General features: G+C 45.8%; 1 protein-coding gene across 1 annotated transcript in view; it reads right to left on the reverse strand.

Annotated features, from left to right (window-relative positions):
• The window catches only part of Wnk (Wnk kinase), a 138,266-nt gene extending 137,847 nt beyond the window's left edge, over positions 1-419 (reverse strand). The window contains exon 1 of the mRNA XM_077638975.1: positions 285-419. The gene's annotated coding sequence lies outside the window, so the exon portion shown is untranslated. The remainder of the gene's footprint in view (positions 1-284) is intronic.
• Positions 420-6,000: the final 5,581 nt, after the last annotated feature.

A 6,000-nucleotide genomic window follows, 5' to 3' on the forward strand; every position in this document is an offset into this window, starting at 1 on the left:
GAGAGGAGTTGAATGCGCGGATTTGCAGGGGGGTGAAACGGTGGGGGGCAGTGTCTGGAAACGACAGGACTGTTGTCACGCGAGCGGTGCGCGTCCCAGACAAGGTTGAACACCCAGTTACTCTGCGAGATTTACCGGCTAAGCTCAGGAAACGTCTGACACGGGTCTGACTACGTGCAGATGTGAGCGAACAACCCGATACCCGCCCCGCCGTCGCAAGCGCACAGTCACAGTTGGTCTCGCGCTCACAAAACGTGTGCGCTTGTTGCTCCGCCGATGCTTACCTGGATGTCTCAAGGAATCCATCATGTTTCGGCCTGAGGAGCCTGGACTCCTGATTGCGCGACAGCCGAGCAACGTGCACGGCCGGAGCCGAAACCACAGGCACACTTTTTTTCTCTCTTTTAGGCTTAGGCACGCGTTTGTGACGCTGCCGTGGTACGTTCACCGATGCGAGTCCCAATCGCCACAGGGAGCAGCGGACAGCGCAGAGCGTACAGCCATCCTGCGCTGCTGTTCAGGCGACAGCGCCTAGGCGCCGCAGGCACTTCGACGGCGCACCACCACACCAACCACAGACACACACACGCACCGCGGCAGACTTTTTTCTCTTCTCCTCTCCGAGGGTGCACTGCTGCTGCTCTTGGGTCCGCGCTGAACTGAAGGGTTCGCCCAAGCTGCTCGGGCGGTCACGACGGGGATGGCGTCTCCGGACGAAGACGTCGGCGCCGAAGTCGCGTAGATCGGCACCGCCAATGGCCGCCGACGCTTCCCGGAGCTTCGGAGCGCCCCGAAACGGTTGCGTAGTTTACGGACTACTTTCTGCCACGGACGCGCGACCCGACAGAAGTGAGCCTTACTGAGCGCCGTGGCGCTACAAGCGGACGTAACCCGAACTATTTCCAAGTTGTTTTCCTGTACCCGTCACCGCAGTGAGCGGCTTTGAAATAAAGGCTATTAAAGTAACCTGAGCACGAACAAAGCGAGAACATAGAATGTGGTTCAGTTGCATTTTAGACGTACCTTTCTGTCGCATGAAAACGGCAATGCACTTCATTTCGATGTACAAATATCTACACAAACGGCATTTTTGGTGTAAAAATCTATATAGCTCTCCAGGAAGGAAATATGACCAAATCAGAAACATCAGCTCGGAGTGTAGTGTTTAGAATATAATATATTCTACCCATATAATTTATTCAAGGCACTATACTCGGAGTGACAACACTCAGTTATTATCTCTATTAGAAAAGACAACCTGGATATTATATACGACAAATATTTATATTTTATTTATAAGAATATCAAAAATAAAACGAAAGGTAGTTTTTTTTTTTTTAAACGTCATACTAATCATTTTTTAAAAAAACTCTGGTTTCGGTTTCAGTTTCCGAAACAAATTGCTTTTAGTAGACGCAGCTGTTTGAAAACTGTGGTTCATAAAAAGAGCTCGACCGCTTGGAGCGCAGCAAGCGTTAGCCTCATGTCTGTTTCTGCGTGATAAGCCCTAGAAGTGCGGTTGAAAACAGTGCAATCAACATAGCTTTGCGGAGTTCAGTATAGATGCATTCGCAAGGTGATCAAGTTTTCATTTGATATGGAAACAAAATTCCAGGAAACAAGAAATCGTGGAAGCATGCATGGTAAGCACGCAAACATCAACCCAGTGCGCCCCTTTTAATCTTGTGATTTCTTCACAGGAATGGTGTGAAATATAAAAAAATACGGATCACCACGTGAATTCACCTGTTTCTGCGAAATGAAATTATACGAATTAAATAACAATTGTTGTGTAGGTTTCAGCAGCCGACGGTGACTTTGATGTCAAAATTAACGTTAACGTGATCACTTTCTGCCATTCCAACTTCTGTGACAGGCTACTGTAGTAATTTAAGCGAATTAAAACGACGAAGCCATAATTATGTAAGGCACCTTTTGTATGCCTAGCATTCCCTTACTCATAACACAATCGATAGCCCCACAATACTATTGAAATCGAAACCAAAACTGCATGAAGGAAAAAATTGAGTGTTAATTTCTTCATCAAGAGAAGAAAAAATCTACGCAGTAATCCAAAATTTCTGATACCTTGCGTTTTATTGCATAAAAAACAATAAACTTTGGCGTCTTTTCTTCTTTAGTCCTAAATTGGTTTATTTTTTTTTGCCGCTAGGGCCAAAACACTATGAGTTACGTAGCGCTAGCGGCGCTAAGGAAACGAATCCCTGAAAAATGTTTCGGGCCGCGCGATATAATAACTCTCGGCCATGCTCTAGATATAAGCGGGCGATTTAATCATGAAGCCCAGTAACAGAAAAGAAACCCGGTTGAGGCCGTCCTTCTTAGCTGTTTCGGTGGTGACGGCACCAGCACACTCTGACGCGGGAAATACAAACGTCTTGACAAAAGTGCGCTAGTAAGAAGGAAGAAAGAAAAGAAAATGCGATGCATCTGAGCACGCATGTTTATAAACCATGAATTCCCATTTGTTTGTTTATTCATACTGTCAACCCAAGTAAGTGCCTTTACAGGAGTGGAAAAAAATACAACAAAGAAAAGATGTCTCGCTCCAAGTCGAACAAGACACGACAATGCAAAACAGTGGCAGAGTGACATGCAGTGAACAAAGTCAAAAATACGCTCGTATTATGCGCATCAGAAACAGTATTTGCATAGTAAGACGCATTCATATCAGGGAAGATTAGTGGCTCTAAAGCAGCTGTAAAAGCACTGGCAGGTGAAGATATGGCAGCTGGATCTGGTAGTACGTTCCATTCTTTAATCGCCCTTCGAAAGAAGATATATTTGGAGGTATCATTCCGTGCAACTGGTGGCTGTATGTATAAACTGTGCCTATGTCTGGAGCGTTGATCTGGTGAAATTAAACACAATTCAGGTAAGTTAATTTTAACCTGGTCATGAATAATTAGAAATAAAATTTTAATCGGTCAAACTTCGTCCTTAGTTCTGAAGGGGGAAGGTTCGCACGCCTGCAAATATGAATCTACAAGCCAGTCGTTCAATCCTGTCGAATTTACAGTGTGTGGGTCCCATATTATTTTAGAATATTCAATAATTGGCCTTATTAGCATCTTATAGGCCGTGGTTCTCACTTCAGGAGTTGCATTATACAGTCTGCGCCTGAGTCCCCACAGAACTTCATTTGCCTTGGAACATACTTCCTTGATGTGCGTGTTCCACCTCAAATCCGTAGTAAATATTAATCGTAAATATTTATATTCTGCAACCCTTTTTAGTTCGTGTGGAGCGGTACTTTAATTATAGCTCAGGGGCACCTTTTTTATTTTGTGCATATACAAGCTAACTGTGACGCCTTTTTTAGCGATGTTTTCTTTATGTGAATTAAACAAGCAAGGGAGGTGCCCAGGTAGCACCAAGCCGCTAAATGTTATAAAATTGGAAGTTGCACTAACATTACATGTTGCCTTATAACGTTGTTCCAATGATAAAAATTAACAAATGACGTTATATTTTGTTTCGCAAAATTTTTTTTGCAACATTGAAAGTAAACCTTCTGCTCATGATCTGCCCTAAATGTCATTATAATTTAAACAGCAAGTGACGTTATATGTTGTAATGTAAACTTTAACGTTAAAACTAAACACTGCTCTAATATTGCCTTCTGAGTTTTATTACAATGTCAAAATCATAACTATAAAACAACATTACAAATACATTTCAAGTATTGTGTCCCAGAACTTATACCACTGCTCTTACAGTAAATGTGTTCTTCAATTAGCAGTACTTTGTAATAAATCTCTGATTATGCCGCCCATAGATCGAATACACAGCCACATTCCTAGGTAGCAGTGAGCATTAAAATAATTTTATAAAACTGATATTTAAGTTGCAGAAACACTACATGCTCCATTGGAATTATATTTTAATGATAAAAATGAGCTAATGTCGTTTTTGATGTTGTATTATAAACATTAGCTTAACATGAAAAAAATATTGTGGTAATGCCGTGTTAGCAAGGCATGCTAACAGGCCTCCAGCCCTGTTAACTTTCGTCAACGAAACCAGCCTGTACCTTTGCCAAAGGGCGCATTAGTGCAAGAGTGTTGTAAACGTTATTACAGTGTTATAAATGCCATATATCTGTTGTAGACGTTACTTAGCATTAAAACTAAACATTTTTCAAACATTGTGTCCAAAATGTTGTAATGATGTGTAAATCACAACTATGAAAAAATTGCTGATGGCGTAGCTCGGTTAGGACAGGATATACGTAGCGAAAGCGCGGAGACTTCTGTATCGGAAGAGTGCATTCACTGGATGCGCCTTGTTACATTTGGAGACGCCAACATGCCAAGAATATTCAGGCCACTGGGAATCATCAATCTACCGAGTCAAAGGGCCGTCGATGTGGATGCAGCTCTACGAGTGCAGGTGGTGGCGTCTACAAGGGTCCTCCCCTCCCCCCTTCCCCCCCCCCCCCCCCCCCTGCTGTTTACGGGGTGAAACGGCTCTCCGCTGTCTGAGAACGGCTTTGGTGAACCTGTCTTTTGTTCTCAACGCCGGACCCACCCGGGACATGTTTCTCCCGGAGGGGACGACGGGGGAGCCGGCGAGCGGCGGAACTGCAAATGAGCCGTGACAAATGCGGCCGGGTTTGACTAAGCCAACGTCTCCGGAATCCTCGTGCTTCGAAAACAACTTCGTCTTAGACTGTGCTTTCCCACGCTCTACGTGAAAGCTTCTGCGAACTGCGGTGGGATCCTTTCCCTCCCACGCTACCGCTGTGAAGTGCAGGTGACTGACCTTCGACGCGGCGATGGGACCCCCTTCGGGCTATTCATCACTGAAGCCTGGACAGCGCGGACCCTAATCTGCCAGAAGTAGCAAGAGTGTGTGGCTGGGGGCGGACCCGGAAGACTGGACACGTGATCTACATCACAGTGATTCGACGCATTTTTAATGAACTAGATTCCCCAACAAGGGACCTGGGGACAGGGGACCCTATTTAAGCAGCGATCTGGCGTGTGTTCGCCAGCTCCCGATTCACTCTTTCAATCTTTGTATAAATGTAAATAAACCCTTCAGTCTCTTCTTCACCTCGAAGACCCTCTCATCTCTTCGTCAACCCCACTACAGCAGTCTCCCGATCCGGAACCCGGGGACACCGACCTTGGCGAGAGACGGCACAGGCGAACCAGGGGCCCGCATCTAACAGCCTTTATTCGCAGTCAAAGCTTCAGCCGTCGTTGCGGAGTGGTAGCGTCTCCGACTCAAACGCCCTGGTTCGATTCCGAGCCTCGGCACAGGTTGTTTTTTTTTTTATTCAGTCAGTATGCGGGGGGTGGCTCCCATAGATGCCGCCACCGAATACGTTGGTTAGCGTTAAGCGCAGGCTCTGTTAAGGCGCGTTTATACTCCGGAATAACGCGCGCGCTGCACGGCGACGTCACGTCGGCCAAAGCGAGACCCTTTATACAGCAACTGCACTTGAGCGCCGACGCGATCGGCGGCTTCGGCGCACTCTGACCGCACTGGCAGAGACTTGGAACACGTCTCTATTTCGCGCCGAGTGCGCCAGCCGCCGTTCCGGCCAGACCGGTTCGGCTCCGCGGCGACGCACGCTTTGTGACGTCATGTGCCTCCTCGTAGCACCGCCACGGCGAAATCGCAAGTTCGCGGCCAGTAAAGCTTTCGCTTTAAAACATTACAAATATATTTCAAGCGTTGTATCCAAGAACATTTCCCACTGTTCTTACAGCAAATATGTACTTCAACTAGCAGTACTTTGGAATAAATCTCTTATATTGTGCCAGCCATAGATTACATGGCCAGCCCCATTGTTTTGTTAGAAAACTGCTTATTACTCACTGATCCCTGTAACTCATGGAACACCCTTCAGTAATGTCTGTATGAGTTTGTCTACATGGCATCCGTTCGGAGGTAAGTTGTGTGTTGATTGCGGTGTATTGTAGAACTAAGTGTCGCACTCGCTTTTGGTGCTTGAAAGCATTGGTTAAG

The sequence above is a fragment of the Amblyomma americanum genome, chromosome 10 (assembly GCF_052857255.1).
Source record: "Amblyomma americanum isolate KBUSLIRL-KWMA chromosome 10, ASM5285725v1, whole genome shotgun sequence".
Lineage (NCBI taxonomy): Eukaryota > Metazoa > Arthropoda > Arachnida > Ixodida > Ixodidae > Amblyomma > Amblyomma americanum.